Genomic DNA, 17991 nt, shown 5'->3' on the forward strand with positions numbered 1-17991 from the left:
GGTCTCTAAGGTGCTACTGGAAGGAATTTTTTTAAAATTTTGTTTCCAAAGTCTATATAAGGGCTTGCGCACCATTGTTCTGGGTTCTCCTCCCTCCTGCATGTGGTAAGTGAGGACCCTGTTGCAACAGTTTAATAAAGATCAGGCTTACTAGCTGCTTTGCTTCTCAATGTTCTCTGGTTGGCCTCTGTTATTTTCTCCTACCGATAGGGAACCCACTTAAGGACTCTATACTGGCTCTTAGATACCCCATAAGGGAAAGGGGGCGGTTTTTTCTTATAGCACAAGGAAGGTGCAAGAGAGGAACTGAAAAGAGTTCCTTCAACTTTGACAATGTCATCGGACTAGAAAGTGAACATGGGAAGAAGGAGAAAGCTGAAGCATCAAGCTTTCAAGTTCCCCTCCATCAGTTTCTGGCTAGCGGTTCCTCTTTGGGGACAGGCAGCCATTCACAATCCTTCTGAGTCCACGGCCGATCGCAGAAATATAGACACAACACGTAGGCTAATAACTGTTAAATCATATGTAATAGAATAATGGTATCATTCAAAAGGTAGAAATAAATCTGTTGGAGTTCATATCTACAATGTAACAGACTAGTGGCGCAGAACGTCAAGCCATGTGTTCAAGGTAGGCGTCAAAGGTCAGTCTCACAATGGTTATTCAAAGGTTTCAACAAGAGACGTCTCAAAAGTCTCAAAAGTAAGGTTTTCTCAAATGTTTTTCAAAAGTTCCAACAGAAGACATCCCAAAAGTCTCAAGGACAGTGTTTCCGAAATTATACTACTGTTTCATTATAGTCTTCATCAGCTGAAAATACAATACAGTGGTACCTCAGGTTAAGTACTTAATTCGTTCCAGAGGTCCATTCTGAAACGGTTCTTAACCTGAAGCACCACTTTAGCTAATGGGGCCTCCTGCTGCTGCCGCGCCGCCGGAGCACGATTTCTGTTCTCATCCTGAAGCAAAGTTCTTAACCCGAGGTACTATTTCTGGGTTTGCGGAGTTTGTAACCTGAAGCGTATGTAACCTGAGGTACCACTGTACAATAATGCCCTTGTTATATTTGAACACATTTTCTATAAACACCAACTTTGTTTGGATACTGATTTGGATGGTTCAGATTAATCTGTATGTGCAAATTAAGATGGATGCAGATTTATTGTACTCTGATGTTTTGTTTGTCTTTCTTTCTTTCTTTCCTCAATAAATTTGCAAAAAAGAGAGAGAGAGAGAAGTAAATGAAAAGCTAGCTTAGCCCAGGGCAGTTTTGTACAACTTGACCTACCTTTACAGCTTTCTGGTGATGTCACATTCTGCAATTAAAAGTCAAGTCGGTCATACCTACACCAACCAGACCTCATGGAACATTTGAGAAGGCAAGTTTCCTACAGTCATGTTTCTGAGGCTTTTATTAGCATGAAACCAGCCTCCACCTAGGAAACTGTCCTTTCAAGGAAATAAGTGCAGAACTCTTAGACAAGGTTGGTAGTGTATGATGCAATCCTGGAGCACCCAGCTTCCTGAAAACCTCACCTTTCATTAAGTTGCTAGCTGTCATGGAAGTGTCAGAAGCCCAGCACAGTGGCTGGACGACATTTCCAGCAATCGAGAGGAGAGGGAATTCCATGTTCCAGCTGAACTGGAATGAAACACATTTTCGCTCGACTTGCAATGGATGACCAAAGGCTGTAGAATAGCCTATGCCAACGTGGTGCACACTAGACATTTCAGACGACAAATCCCACCAGCCTGATGGGAGTTGTAGTCCAAAACATCTGCAAAGGCTGCTGGAGGATTCCCAAGTGCACACAAGCCAAATAACAGGAGCAATTGCAATCAACATAAGAAAATCTTTAATAAAAACTAGGTGTTATATACTGGGACGCAGGTGGCGCTGTGGGTTAAACCACAGAGCCTAGGACTTGCTGATCAGAAGGTCGGCGGTTCGAATCCCCGCAACGGGGTGAGCTCCCGTTGCTCGGTCCCTGCTCCTGCCAACCTAGCAGTTCAAAAGCACATCAAAGTGCAAGTAGATCAATAGGTACCTCACTGGCGGGAAGGTAAACGAAGTTTCCGTGCACTGCTCTGGTTCACCAGAAGCGGCTTAGTCATGCTGGCCACATGACCTGGAAGCTGTACGCCAGCTCCATCGGCCAATAAAGCGAGATGAGCGCTGCAACCCCAGAGTCGGTCAGGACTGGACCTAATGGTCAGGGGCCCCTTTACCTTTACCTAGGTGTTATGTATTCAGTGTGTCTGCCTGAGCTTGAGTCTGGACTAAGAATTCTGAGCTCATGTGTTCTGATTCGATATGTGGTGTCCAATCACAGAACATTTCAGATTTGGGCCTCTGTCATTGGCCCTTGAACTCGGAGTCGTGATTCGCAGCTTGGAAGTTTAGACAGCCAATCACGGGGGGGGGGGGGAGTGGGAGTGGCCCAGGCTTTCAGGAATGTATATAAGCAGTTGCTTTGCCCCTGTTTCCCAGTTATGTAGTTCAATAAAAGTTCTGGCTGTTATCGCTGTGTCTTGCTTTGTAGGAACCCACCCACACTTCAATTAGTTCCTGGTTTTTTTGTAATGTCAAAAGCATCTGTGTTTGACTCTCTCCTTCTCTCCCTCCCGCAGTCCCCAACAAAAAGCAGTCCTATCTCATCACAAGTCCCTGAATCAGGAAGTGCTAACTACAGGTATCAGCAATAGCCGCCATGACTCAGACCTGAAGAGGAAGTGGCAGAAATGCAAATGGTTCATTGCACCCTCGCCAAACTTTGCAAAGCATAAGAACAGAGCTCACACCAGGACAGCCTTGTGAAAATTCTCATGCAGAGGTGGGGAACAGGATTGAGCCAAATTGGTTACTGCCCTCCCCTCAGCTTGTGAATCGAATCTGACAGGCAAACAGAGCTGTCAGTCACCTGACATCAGGCGACATTTCTTTGCAAGACCTTTGTGGTTAAAGTGCCGTGTTAAGCCCTCAAGAAAGCACTTGGCGTAGGATTTTGCTGTCTTGGCCCATCCAAAATGCCTACACACCTTTCTTTGTCTGAGGCAGGTTTTCAGCCTGGCATCGACTGTGACATCAGGTGTTGGGCAAGCAGGTGTGGCTCGGGTGAAAAGGTATCACAGGCCACACCTGGATGCATGGAATGCAGTTTGGTTATCAATGCGGTACAGAACAAGAAGGAAGCTGAAGAGAAAAGCGTCATTCATAAAGTGGTGGGCATTTGCATGGTTATCTTAAAAGGAGAAACATTTCTGCCGGAGCTCAATCCAGAGTCAGGCACAATTGTTTCCAGGTTCCCAGGTAGCTAAAGGAGTCTCTCAGAGGCAGCGTGTCCCAACAAGGAAAACAGAGAGGGAATAGGCAACTAGATATTGCTGGATGCCTCAAGGACGCCATCCATTTGGCATGCAAATCCAGCTATGATTTGCAGGAACCCAAATGCTCAGACATCCCACACTCGTGCCTCTCTGAAGCAATTTATCAAGCAGCTGTAAAAGAATCACTTCTCCCAGTAAGTTACAAGGCAGAAGATTCGAGAAGGAAGCTGGAATTCCCCGAAGCGAAGTTTTAAAGAATGGGCCAAGGAAACAGGCCACAAACCAAGGTCCAAATGAGCAACCCACCCCAGAAATAAAAAAACTGCCCCAGCCTCTCCTCGCCGCCTGTTCCTCAAAGTGAAAATTGTGGGTTTCGTTTTTGCTGTTGGACGTATGTTTCCTCCAAATCGGGCTCTCACCAAGACAATAATTTCATTCAGGCAGGGGCCAGTCACCCCCCACAGTAACTGCAAGGGCGAAAACTATTTTCAGAGATGAGTTGCGTGTTGAGCACAGGGGCTTTTTAGTGGTGGCTCCTCAATTCTCGCTTGGTGTCGAATTCTCTTTCAATGCCGTACAAAGTCCCTCTCCCCATAACCTCCCATACTTAAGGCGTTTATATACTCAGTGTTTCTAAGTGGCCTACATGACAATAAACCATGCTGGGAACAAAGCAATTAAAAAAATCACCATAAAACCCAACGGAAGCCTGAACGCTTCAAAAAAATAGCACAAAAAACTATTTGTACAGTTCACACATTGCTACTTGCAGTTTCTGTTGCTCCATCTGCCTGCTTACGGCGGAAAGCCCCTACACCTGTCCTCACTAACTTAAGGATATAAGAAGAGCCTGTTGGTTCTGCCCAATGGCTAATTTAGTTCAGCATCCTCTTCTTGATGCGGCCAATCAGATGCCTCAATAGGAAGCCCAGAAGCTGAACCCAAAGCACAAGAGTTCTCTCGCCTCCTGTGGTTTCCTGCAATTGCTATTCAGAAGTATTGCTTCCTCCAGAGCTTAGACATCCTGGGTAGTAGCCATTGATAGTTTTCTCCTCCATGAAACTGCCCAATCCTCTTTTGAAGCCACCCAAGTTGGTGACCATCACCATTTCTTACTGGAGCAAGGAGGAAAGGTGGAATATAAAGGAGAAACAGCTGGAATAGCTCAGCTGAGAGAGAGAGAGACTCTAAATCGCAGAGTCCAGGGTTTGAGCCACGCCTTGGGCCAAAACATTCCTGCGTTGCAGGGGGGTTGGGCTAGATGACCCTCAGGGTCCCTTCCAACTGGATGATTCTGTGGTTCATAAGCAAACAATAACATAGGAAAATGGTACTCTGGGGGCTAGACGGGTATGCAAAGCAGACGTGCCTCTTCTCCATCCTGCTAAACAGCCTTCACCAAGGACCTCAACAGGAAAGCGGCTCACATGGAAGAGACAACCACCCTTTTTAAAAAACTATGGTTCCAAACCAAGTTACTTATCATTTATTTGCTGTATTGATTAGGTACCTCTTAATTAAGCAAGTCCTCTTTGGGATCTCACAAATCTGTTAAAATGTAATAGATTTTCTTATTGGTAAATCAGATTCCTTATATTTACATTACAAAACATTTCAATTCAAGCCTACAAATGTTTTCAGGCGTTTGCAGTTTTCTTTCATATAAAATATAAATCTGTTCCAGTCCTTTTGAAACAGTTCGTCGCGCTGATGGTAAAAAAGTAATGATAGAAATGCCAAGAACTCAGAATGATGTTTGGAAGTCAGAAAGAGGGAGGGAAGGAGGTTGATGCTCTGTTAGAGCAATGTATTAAGTTATAGATTTATGTACAAAATGTGAATATGACAAAGATGGAAAACTTAATAAAAATTATTTGGGGGGGGGAATGTAATAGATTTTAAAATCCAATCCTTCAAACCCTAGGAAATGCAGGAGTGAAAACACAAGGGAAGAGCCTGTAGCTCACGGACAGAGCAACCGCCCTGCGCCCAGAAGGTCCCGGGTTCAAGCCCCACAGCAACCACGAGGTGGGTCTCAGAGATGCCCTTATCTAAACCCCTGGATTGCTGCCAGCAAGTCAGCATAGAAAGAGCTGAGATAAATGGATAAAGTGCCTGACTAGCGAAGGCAGCTTCCTGAATAATCATATTTAGACATCCTGCCCTTCCGTTTAACTGGAAATGTTACAATGTCTAGTTTATTGTACAGTTATATGGAGGGGGGGTTAAAATAAAATTACAGAACCAGACTGAAGCAGCCCAAGTGTCAACAGGCCTAGAAGAATAAGGCAAAAGGTGCAGTTTGTAAATAAAATAATTTCTTCCCAACTGAGATTAAACAAGCCTCCTCCCTGATGGACTTTCCTCCAGGTGTTTTAAAGGCAGCGTTCAGGCTTCCGCTGGGTTTTATGGAGATTTTTTTTAATTGCTTTGTTCCCAGCACGGTTTATTGGCATGTAGGCAACTTAGAAACACTGAGTATATAAACGCCTTAAGTATCAGAGGATATGGGGAGAGGGACTTTGTACGGCATTGAAAGAGAATTCGACACCAAGTGAGAATTGAGGGGCCACCACTAAAAATCCCCCGTTCTCAAGACGCAACTCATCTCTGAAAGACTTACTCAGAGGAAGACTTGGAAAGAAGCAGCTGAACGTTTGGGGGAAGTGATAACACACCCACCAGCCCATCAGCCAATGTCAGCCGATGGAGAAGGTTTAATCCTGCTGGGTGCTTATGTATGCCACTACAGCAGCAAGAATGTTGATTACGCAAAATTGGGAGACTGGAGAAATACCAACTAAAGAAAAATGGCAAGAGAAGTTGATGAACTATGTAGAAGTGGCAAAAATGACAGACTAAGAGAAAAAGACAACAGAGGCTTTGAAAAAGATTGGGAACCATTCATATTATATTTGCAGAAACAAAGAAAGTCAGTAGACTCGATGGCAGGATTTAAATAAACATTCACATTATTAGCCTTAGAAAATGTTTAGAAGATAGTGAAATGCGATGGTGTATTTACTGTTGGGAAGTTGGGGGAAGCCTTGGAGGGGAGGAGGGGAGGAATATATAGTAAATGTTAAGAATCCGAGATGTATGTAATGAATGAAAAAGAAAAATTAATACGTTTTTTAAAAAATAAATCCTGCTGCGTGCTGTTCTACCAGCATGTTCTGTGTGTGGAATCTGCTAGCAACGCAAATCACTTCAGGGATCAGGGCTGATGCTTCCCTTCATCAGCTTGTGAGCAGAGTCCAAACTTGCTTGGTGTTGCTTCCTGCCCCCCCCCCCCCATCTACCCCATGGATCAACTTCTAACAGGTGGGCGGGATCGCTCACCTATCAGTCACCTGACATCGTCATGACAACCAGTGACTGGCCGGTAGGTGCCTCATCCCACCTGTCAAAGTTGGCCTGTGGGTGGGGGAAAGCTAAAGATCTGCTCGGGTGGGCCAAAAATATTCCCCACCCCTGAGATACTGGGAAACTCTTTTGACGCGGAGCTGTTCCTTCGCCCTCGTCATGAGCAAAAGTCATGAGGACGTCATATGATAACTTTGGCCAAGGTGAGCCACACCCAGGCCAGTAGCAAGATGCAGGATCTGCCCCACTGATAAGGCGATTGATCATTAACCCCTGCAGCTTTTCCCCAGCCTTGACAGCTGCGAAAGAGGCAGTTAAAGGAGAGCAAAGGTTCATCTCCCAGAGCTGCTTAGATACCTTTATCTTTAAGGGCCAGGCGAAAATATATCTCTATAACCTGAGCTTGAGATGACTAATATCCTATGCCCTTTTAAATGTGCTTGTGGGAATGGGGGTTATTGGTTTGCTTGTATTTTATTATGTATTTCGTGTTCTCATTTTGTATTTTTCTGTTGTGAACCGCCCTGTGATCTTTAGATGAAGGGCGGTAAACAAATTTAACAATAATAGCTATTTTTCTAGAAAAAGAGGTGCCAGAACTCACCATGGACACTTCCCTTGTTCTCTTATAATGGCAGTGGTACCCACCTGAGAGGTGCCGGAAATGAGTTCCTGTGAGTTCCAGATTTCGAAAAGTCCTAATAATAATACTAAAGTTCTCATCAGCCCCAGCCAGCACATTGGCAAAGGCTGCTTTTTTGACATTTAAATCAGTGGGGATGCGGGTGGCGCTGTGGGTTAAACCACAGAGCCTAGGACTTGCCGATCAGAAGGTCGGCGGTTCGAATCCCCGTGACAGGGTGAGCTCCCGTTGCTCGGTCCCTGCTCCTGCCAACCTAGAGTTCGAAAGCACGTCAAAGTGCAAGTAGATAAATAGGTACCACTCCGGCGGGAAGGTAAACAGCGTTTCCGTGCGCTGCTCTGGTTCGCCAGAAGCGGCTTAGTCATGCTGGCCACATGAACCGGAAGCTGTATGCCGGCTCCCCCGGCCAGTAAAGCGAGATGAGCGCCACAACCCCAGAGTTGTTCACGATTGGACCTAATGGTCAGGGGTCCTTTTACCTTTACTAAAGCTCTTATGGGGTGTTAGGGGAGAGGTAGTACCTCGGGCAGGGGACACATCGCGCTCCTTCTGGGGTAGTTTGTCTACCTTTGCCCCCCCCCCTGCACATTGCTTCAACTAGCTGGCTAAACCAGGTGAGGGGAGCTGATGGGTCTCAAATCCTAACTGAGTTAGGGACTCCTCTGTATGTGAAGACAGGCTCCAGCAGACGGAGCGGGCAAGACCCATAGTGGGTCCGACGGTCAAGGAAGCTGTAAGCTCTTCTGGTGACCTGTTTAAGAAAGCTGGAGGACTTCTTTAAATCCTTTAAACATACAAAGAATTTACCGTATTTATGTATGCTACAACAGCGGCAAGAGTCTTGATAGCACAAGGATGGAAGAATGAGGAAACCCCGATGAAAGAATAGTGGCAAGAGAAATTGATGAATTATGCAGAATTGGTCAAACTGACTTACAAGTTGCGAGTCAAGGACAACTGTGACTTTAAGGAGGAATGGGAACTTTTTACAAACGATCTAAAAAGACAACAAAATGAATTGGACTCCTTGGCAGGTTTTGAATATACATCCAGAGTTTTGGATTTGGATTTGATATCCCGCTTTATCACTACCCAAAGGAGTCTCAAAGCGGCTAACAATCTCCTTTTCCCTTCCTCCCCCACAACAAACACTCTGTGAAGTGAGTGGGGCTAAGAGACTTCAAAGAAGTGTGACTGGCCCAAGGTCACCCAGCAGCTGCATGTGAAGGAGCGGGGAATCGAACCCGGTTCACCAGATTATAAGTCCACCACTCTTAACCACTACACCACACTGGTTAAATAAATCCACAATTTTATTGGTTGATAACATGATGAATAGATAAGAAAGGATATGTACAATTTTATAATATGCAGAGAAAATATGTGAAGAGAAACCAGGGAGAGGATCTGAGGGAAGTCCTTGGTTTGGGGGGGGGGAGAGGGGGGAAAACAATGTATGGTTTGATAATTTGTTATGTGGAAATTGATCAATAAAAAATATTTTTTTAAAAAAAGAAAGAAAGCTGGAGGAGCCTGCCAAATGGAGATGTCCACTGCCAACCTGGCATTCAGAGATCTCCGCACGGTTGCAACTGGACCCCTGCCAGTCTCAAAATGCACCTGGCGCCTGGCTAATTTCTAACACTGCCTGAGATGCCCCAAAAGGGATCAGGGCTCTGGATGCGGATCCCAGCCCCTACTGATTAGTGGCAATGCCCTCCTAACCGCGTCCCTCACAAACATGCTCCCCATCACTCGCATTTCCGGGAAAGCTCATTTTTGGGAAGTGGATCGGCGGCGGCAGTGGAAGTGGGAATCATTCTTGTTTTTAAAAAACAGCATTAATATCCCAGGCACCCAAGACACAAAGGGAGCTTTCAGAGCAGCATGAATGCAGGCCTATCAACGAACGCAGAACTGGCACAAGTGCCAGGGCAGCCTCCGAGTCTCAGATGACAGCAGATCCACTCAGGGCCAAGCTGGGCACAGACAGAGCTTGCCTTTAACTAGCTGTGCCAATCTCAGCTCAGCAGCAAAAAGACAAGAAGAAGGAGGAAAAGGAACAGGACTCCAGTGCTGGTTGTGTCCAACTGTGGGTCTGCAGAGCATCTGTTTCCGATGAAGAAGAATAGAACTGTAGAGTTGGAAGGAGTACCTGAGGGTCATCTAGTCCAACCCCCTGAAATGCAAGAATCTCAACTCAAGCATTCATGGCAGAAAGTCCTGGGTTTAATCCCTGACATCTCTGGGAAAGACTTGGAAGAGGCCCCGGCCAAAATCTCTGCCCAGCTGCTGCCAGTCAGTGCGGGTAATACTAAGATAGATGGGCCAACAGCATGACTCAGTTTCAAGCAGCACCCTCTGTGTTCCTACCCACAGATGAGATATGCCAACCTTACATCTCAGTCCCAACCCCATATCTGCACAAACGTATTATCCCAAAATACAGACGTGCTTTTGCACTTGCAAGACTGGATGCTTTGCCATCTGCGGTACTTGAGGGTCGGTTCCAAAAGATCCTGCCTGACAAACGTCTTTGCCCCTGCGGAGATGGTAGCATCGAAACAGCGGTGCACGTCCTCCTGTCTTGCACTCTCTACAAAGACCTGCGGAACGAGATCATCACCCCACTCGTACTAGCCATCCCAGGGCGCTCAACCACTGCCACAATGTCCTTTCTTCTATCAGATCAAAATGAGCAGATAACAGCAAAGGTTGCTAGGTGCAGAGCAGGGGCAATCAGAATAAGGGCCACTAACTGACGGCCGATTCAGGACTTTAATTTGTGCTCTTATATCTAATTTCCTTTTCCGCATATACTGTAATGTTTTACTGTTGCTATGGCCATTGCCTAATGAGAATAAAGTTAGATAGAGAGATAGAGAGATAGAGAGATAGAGAGATAGAGAGATAGAGAGATAGAGAGATAGAGAGATAGAGAGATAGAGAGATAGAGAGATAGAGATAGAGAGATAGAGAGAGAGATAGAGAGATAGAGAGATAGAGAGATAGAGAGATAGAGAGATAGAGAGAGAGAGAGAGAGAGAGAGAGAGATAGAGAGATAGAGAGATAGAGAGATAGAGAGATAGAGAGATAGAGAGATAGAGAGATAGAGAGAGAGAGAGAGAGAGATAGAGAGATAGAGAGATAGAGAGATAGAGAGATAGAGATAGAGATAGAGATAGAGATAGAGATATATCTCAGTCCCAAGCTCCTGCCCCCCCCCCCTTTCACCAAGAGCATTACAAAATCTGGATAACCAGCTAACAAAAATAATTACAGCTTGAAGCTTTTCGCAGTTCAGTGCTCTACCGTATCCAAGCTAAATTGGCTGCATTTTTAATTGTTGTAGCTTTTCATAGGCTGTGTTCCGTCCATACTCACTGTACAGTGGTACCTCTGGTTACGTACTTAACTCGTTCCAGAGGTCCGTTCTTAACCTGAAACAGTTCTTAACCTGAAGCACCACTTTAGTTAATGGGGCCTCCCGCTGCCGCTGCGCCGCTGCCACGCGATTTCTGTCCTCATCCTGAAGCAAAGTTCTTAACCTGAGGTACTATTTCTGGGTTAGTGGAGTCTGTAACCTGAAGCGTATGTAACCTGAAGCATATGTAACCCGAGGTACCACTGTACTGGAAAAGTTCCACCCAAAAATAAAGTTCGGAGAAGCAATCCTTTGCTAACAATTACAATCTGGGTACTGACGTCTAAACTTTCACAAACTGTTCTGCGCTTTGCGACACAAAAAATTGCCACATCCTTGAATATGCAACAGGAAGATTTGAATGTAACTCACAAAGTGTCAGTGAACTTCATTCTTTATTCAAGGAAATAAAACAGCAACTCTTCCCAGTAAATCTCAGCCTAATGAAACAGTTGTGAGGACTGAAGGTCTCTGCCTTTCCGTTGCTCCCTAAAGCTCCTCCTTCTCCAGGGTTTCCCCCAAGCAATCTGAGACTATGCTAGCATGTCTGTCTTTGCTTCTCCCTCTTCATACCTCTGATGGTACTGGGAGAGCTGGCCACAGCAGGGGCGGGGGACCCCATGGCATCTTCAGCAGCCTGCATCTTCTCAGCCTTTTGGCCTCCCTCCTCTCTAGCTTCACTTCTGCCTCTGGTCCTTGACTGCTCTCTGTCACAGCCTCTTCCTGCTCACTAAGCCCTGTTACCCTTTCAGCTTCCAACACTCCCCCACCCCAGTCAGCTTCCTCTTCTTCCTCTTATGACATTGTTGTCCCACCAACACTCCCCGGGGTCTGAGCCTTCTTCCCTTGGGGGGGGTCCCCAGCTGGTGCCCCCCACCCTTCTTCTGTGTCCAAGCAGTTCATAACATCACCTTCCTTAATGGGTCATGCAAACTGCTAATTTCAATACTGCTTTTCATAGGGTAAGGGGCACTGGGGGTGAGTTTACGGAACCAAGGGGGTGGCGGCATGAAAACATTTGGGAGCCGCTGCCCTAAGCTGTTCAGCCTGTTTGGTAACCAGAGGCATTCAGATTTTGTTTCACCCTTGAACCGATGACCCGCGGAATTTGGACATTTCTCAAGTCAAGCCAGGGCTGGACAAAACTGTCTTTCAGAACACAAGGCACCTGCTGCCTACCTTGGTTACGAGAACCGGGTGGACGGAACTGGAATGATTCACAGCAGCACAACCGCAAATGCTCAGAAGAGATTACAAGAGGCAGCTCAGCACAGAAAAGGTTTCTGTTGCACAAGGCTCCTTCGGAAATTACATATGACTCAGCTTCCCTCTGCCCATACTTATTTGGGGGTTGGTTCTCCAAGGAGCAGGACCCTTCCCTCAGCCCACAAACAGGGGGAAACCGACAAGAATTACAATGAGGAGGAGGCTGCGCTTCAAGAAAACGGGTTCCTTCGTTGCTCAGCTTCTGCTCATCAATGTGAATTTCTAAGGCTCAACCTTGGGCTAAAGGCCAGAGCAGCAACGTTCGAAATTTGCCAGGCGCATTTTGCACCTGGCTATCAGACGCTTGCAACCAAGTGAGGATGCCCGAGTGCAAGGATGGTGCCTGATGTCTCCACCGTCTGGAGGTGCATGCCTGGGGATCCTTGGATCGGGACCATTTTCATACACTAATTCCTCATCCTGTAGAATTCCATCAGTTCTGTTTTATCTGCACAATCAGAACGAATTTCAGGAATCGAAAAGTCCCCTTGGCCCCAAAATGGCATCTGGACATTCAGTTTTGGCGACTGTAACCCTGGTTTCAGGAGCCATTTGGCACCTAGGTTATATATCCGAGTTTCTAACACTGCGTAGCACATAGGTAGGTTTGCACACAGAAGGTCCCAGGTGTGATCACTGGACACCTATGTAAGAAGAGTGTGCTGGATCAGGCCAATGGCTCATCTAGCCCAGCATCCTGTTCTCACAGTGGCCAACCAGATGCCTGTGGGAAACCCAAAGCAGGATCTGACCGCAAGAGCAACTCTTCCCCCTCCAGCAGCTAGGATTCAGAAACATTGCTGTCTCCAACGGGGGAGGAAGCACAGGCATCATCATCTTCATCATCATCATCGTCATCATTTTATTTATATGCCGCCTTTCCACAGTTAAAACAATGCTCAAGGCGGCTTACAATACAAAAAGATTTTCATAGTTACATACACAGCAAAGTGGTCATAAAAATAAATAATAATAATAATAATAAATTTTTATTTATACCCCGCCCTTCCCGGTTCAGAAAACCGGGCTCAGGGTGGCTAACAACAAATTTAAAACGCTTAATTGATGCAACAAAAACCCAGCATAAAATACAGTATAAAACTTGAACAACAATAAATTCAGAATTAAAAAATCAATTTAGGGGGAAAATCCATCTAGTAAACATTAGATGATCACCAGGGCTAGCTGGCTAAATTAGTCCTATTTGGGCCAGCGTGGAGACCAGGGGAGAATTAGCTGTGGGATCCCAGAGCGGGTAATCTTCATAAAAAGGGGAGGGCGAGGGAAGGAAGAGGAATAAAAGATCAGGCTAAGTTCAAGTTGAAAGCCAGGTGGAACACATCAAAAAACTACATAACCAAACTGAACAATTTTCACATAAAGATACAAAAAACTAATATCAATAACAGCAAAAACTCATGACAAAACTTTCCCCCCAAATACCCCAGTCCTTGCTGGGCAGCAGCAGCAGCAGCAATTCTTATGAAGCCTGCCAGGCCCCGCCCTGGGCCAGGTGGAGAGAGGCAGGAATGGGGCCCTCAGGCTCCCAGGGGGTCAGGCATCCTGGCTAGTAGCCACCAACAGCCCTCTCCTCCATGAATTCATCTCTTTTTAAAGCCATCAAGGTTGGCGGCCATGGCTGCCTCCTGTGGGCGGGAGTTCCACAGGTTAACTCTGCCCATGAATTGCCTTGAAAACACCAGGGCGCCACTGCCAATTGGCAGTATGGAGTCAGACGGATCAACGGTCCAATTAGATGGGTCAATGTGTACATTTCATACATTTAAAGCAGCTCCCTGCCCCCAAATCCTGGGAACTGTAGCTTACCCCTCCTAGAACTACAACTCCCAGCACCCTGAACAAACTACAGTTCCCATGGTTCTTTTCTTGGGGGGGGTGCTTTAAAGACGTGGTGCGTGGGCAGCCTTGGTTTCTAAACAGGCAGCTTCCTTTGCTCGGAAACATGAGGAACGTTAGCCAAGAGGAGAGTCACCCTTTGAGAAGAAGCCAAGTGCACTCTATGTACCACATATTGCAACGCCACATGGGGCAAGGGCTGCCAAATCCAGCAGAGCCCCAGAGCTATTGCGTATCAGAGCTTAGTTTCACAATCTCCCCCTTCCCCTTGTTGCTGGAGAGAAAGCAGAGCGTCTTCCAAGAGAGTGAGAGAGAGAGAGAGAGAGAGGAGTTCACCTGCCAATCTTCGTTTCACTCCCCCTCCAACCCCTGTTGAGGATCCCAGAGCCTGTCCAAAGGAGAGCCACTGAAAGGTTGAGGTCAGGTTTTCATTATTCCCTTTAATGAACTCCTCGCTGCCCCCAGAAGCTACTCGCAAACCGCCTGGCCATCTGGCATCCGTGACCAGATGCAAAATTGGAGGAGAGGCTAGCAGCCTAGACACACAACACACACACACACACACACACACACGACCCCATCTGCCGCTGCTGGGCTTGGGAGGAGCCCCCAAAGTCGCCCCCAAACGCCCTCCTAAGTTGGGAAACAAAACAGAAAAAAAACCCAATCACCTCCAGCTGCCTTTGCCAATTTGGGTCCCTCCATGTCTTTTGGGCTAAAACTCCCAGCGGACTCAGTTTGGCAAAGGGGCCCCTTAAACTTCCAGGTGGGTCCCATTCCGCAGAAAGCTAGGAAAGGATGAGTTTCTCTGCCCCAGCTCTGAAAAACCTGACGGGGGATGCTGCCTCGAAGTACCCAAACGCGGAGTCCAGCCCCGCCCTGGTCAGGTGCGTGTACTTGTCTTGTCTTCCACGTTTAGAGCCTTCCCCCCCCCCCCAACATCCCCCTCCATCAATTTCATCTCTGCAAGCCTCTTCTCCTCCGCGTCCTCCTCACCCCCCAAGCCTGGGACTCCTCGACGCGCCTTGAGGCTTCGGCGAAGAAGCCTCCCTGACGCAGCTTTTTGCGGCCACTCCCGTCTAGGGGGCTTTGTAGCTGAGGCTGCTCCGCCCCACCTGCCCCAAACCCACGGGACCCCCAGGGACAGAACTTGGCAGAAAGCGAACCCGGGAAGATCCCGCAGTTTTGTTAGAGAGTGGACAGAAAGAAACACGCAGCTGCGTTGGCGTCCGCCACGTCTGAACTTACCTGCCCTAGTTGGGTGGAGCTGCTCTGCTGTGTCCGCTGGGCTTGTTGGGCAGTCGAGGAAGTGCAGGGAGGTTTTGGGTGCCTTCGTGGGGGGGGGGGCCGCGGCGCTCAGCCACACCCGGTGCTGAGACCGCCCCCGGCCCGCCCCTTCGTCGGTGGAGAAGGAAAGGCGCACAACGGCTTAGCGCTTGCTAGGCTCCGCGCGGGCGCATCGGCTGCCCGCTGCCTTGCGCAGGATGGCAGCCCGGGGGGTCCTGCAAAGCTTGTCTACTCGGGAGTCAGGCCCGGGGAGAGCTTGCTTCTTTCTCGGATTGGGGCTGGCGGGGTCCTCGCGCAGTCTGCTAGACGGTGGAGGCGCCGTTCCCCCGGGGCTCACTTTGGAGACTGGCGCGCCCCTCGGACCAGGGCGCGTTGCCTCGGAATTCTGACCCGCTGTGGATTGTTTTTGTTGAGTCGTTTAGTCGTGTCTGACTCTTCGTGACCCCCTGGACCAGAGCACGCGAGCCACTCCTGTCTTCCACTGCCTCCCGCAGTTTGGTCAAACTCATGCTGGTAGCTTCGAGAACACCTTCCAACCATCTCGTCCTCTGCCGTCCCCTTCTCCTTGTGCCCGCTGTGGATTAGCTGAAAATATATCCAAGCATCCGCTCTTGCCAAAGGAAGGGCGCGCAAAGTGAGATGCTGGCGCCCCTGGAACTGTTAAGAGACTTAAATTTTAAGAACACAACCGCGGGATCAGCCCATGAACCCCGATGATTTGTGTGCTGGAAAACTTGCTATAACAACAACAACAACAACAACAACAACAACAACAACACCACAGTGGTACCTCGGGTTAAGTACCGGTACTTAATTCGTTCCGGAGGTCCATTCTTAACCTGAATCTGTTCTTAACCTGAAGCACCACTTTAGCTAATGGGGCCTCCTGCTGCTGCCATGCTGCAGGAGCCCGATTTCTGTTCTTATCCTGAAGCAAAGTTCTTAACCTGAGGTACTATTTCTAGGTTAGCAGAGTCTAACCTGAAGCGTAGGTAACCCTAGGTACCACAATAATAATAATAATAATAATAATAATAATAATAATAATAATAATATTTATTATTTATACCCTGCCCATCTGGCTGGGCTTCCCCAGCCACTCTGGGCGGCTTCCAACAAAATATTAAAATACAGTAATGCATCAAACATTAAAAGCTTCCCTAAACAGGGCTGCCTTCAGATGTCTTCTAGAAGTCAGATAGTTGTTCTACTCTTTGACATCGGATGGGAAAGGCGTTCCACAGGGCGGGCGCCACTACCGAGAAGGTCCTCTGCCTGGTTCCCTGTAACTTGGCTTCTCGCAGGGAGGGAACTGCCAGAAGGCGCTCAGAGCTGGACCTCAGTGTCCAGGTAGAACAATGGGGGTGGAGACCCTCCTTCAGATATACTAGACCGAGGCCGTTTAGGGCTTTAAAGGTGAGCACCAACACTTTGAATTGGCTTTTGAGACAGGTGTCTACACTTCTGTTTCTAGCTGTAGCGAATATAACGTTTTAAGTGCATTATACAAATGTGACACTAGATGGCGAAGGTGAGCTTATGGCAAATTCAACATATTTTTCAAAACGCTTTTTTAAAAAAAGCATTTTCACAGCGCTTTTTAAAAAATATGTGTCTAGATTCCACATGTGCTTGTTGTATTTCTTATGCTGGTCATTTAAAATAAACCAAGAGGTTTCTACTTTTGTGCTTGCCGTTTTCCATAGAATCCGGTGCCAGATTACTGAGTAGGCAAAGTAGGCCTTGGCCTATGGGCTCCACACCTTTTAGCGGCCCTGCAACAATGGATCTAAATTGATTTATTGCAATTGTTGGTTGGTAAAATAAAAAAATGTCTTAGGAGATAATTTGTGAGCCCTCCCCCCTCAAGATTTCAACGGCTTAGGGGCCTCCCCAGGGTTTAATCCAGCACTGATAGAATCACAGAACTGTAGAGTTGGAAGGGACCACGAGAGCATCTAGTCCAACCCCCTTCAATGCAGGAATCTTTTGCTTGAACCCATGACCCTGAGATTAAGTCTTGTTAGCAATTGGGTGTGGATGTATCAGTGGTTAGCCTTGTCTAGGGTACAAAATCACTAATGAATTGGGGGGGATGTTTACCGTATTTTTCGCTCCATAAGGCGTACCGGACCATAAGGTGCACCTAGTTTTTGGAGGGGGAAATCAAGAAAAAAAAATCTTATTTTGCTATGGCAATACCCCCACCTCCCTCAAAAGCCCACAGGAGCCGCACACCCTTTAAGGACTGTACGGCTCCTGCGGGCTTTTCTACGAGGAGGGAGAAGGGACTGACTGACTGTGTCAATCCCTTCTCCCTCCTGGGGAAAAGCCCGCAAGAGCTGCGTGAAGCTTGTGTGCGGCTCTTGGGGGCTTTTCCTGCCTGCCTCCCCCCTTCATTCGCTCCATAAGATGCACACACATTTCCCCTTACTTTTTAGGAGGGAAAAAGTGTGTCTTATGGAGCGAAAAATATGGTAAATTGAAATTGACAGGTGTCAAAAAGGTTATTTATGTATGCCACTACTGCAGCCCGTATTTTGTTAGCCCAAAAATGAGAAATGAGCGAGGTCCCAACTAAAGAAGAATGGCAACTTAAATTGTTGGAATATGTGCAGCTTGTGGATCTAACATACAGAATAAGAGAACAAGAAGAACATATGTTTAAAGAAGATTGGAAAATGTTTATGGAATATATGGGGGGGAATTGTGTACACTTGAAAATGTTGGCAGCATTAAGATAAATTCAACAGTGTAAATAAGTTTTGGTGGATGTAAATAATGGAATACTGAATGGTTTAGTTTATATAAAATATGCAG

The 17991-nt window shown here is 47.0% G+C and overlaps 1 protein-coding gene across 1 annotated transcript in view; it reads right to left on the reverse strand.

Moving 5' to 3' along the window:
* Positions 1-15289, reverse strand: part of LITAF (lipopolysaccharide induced TNF factor) — a 30308-nt gene extending 15019 nt beyond the window's left edge. Inside the window, exon 1 of the mRNA XM_080981269.1 lies at positions 15133-15289. The gene's annotated coding sequence lies outside the window, so the exon portion shown is untranslated. The remainder of the gene's footprint in view (positions 1-15132) is intronic.
* Between the last annotated feature and the right edge of the window lie 2702 nt (positions 15290-17991).

This window comes from Podarcis pityusensis (assembly GCF_964106645.2).
Source record: "Podarcis pityusensis genome assembly, chromosome: 14".
Lineage (NCBI taxonomy): Eukaryota > Metazoa > Chordata > Lepidosauria > Squamata > Lacertidae > Podarcis > Podarcis pityusensis.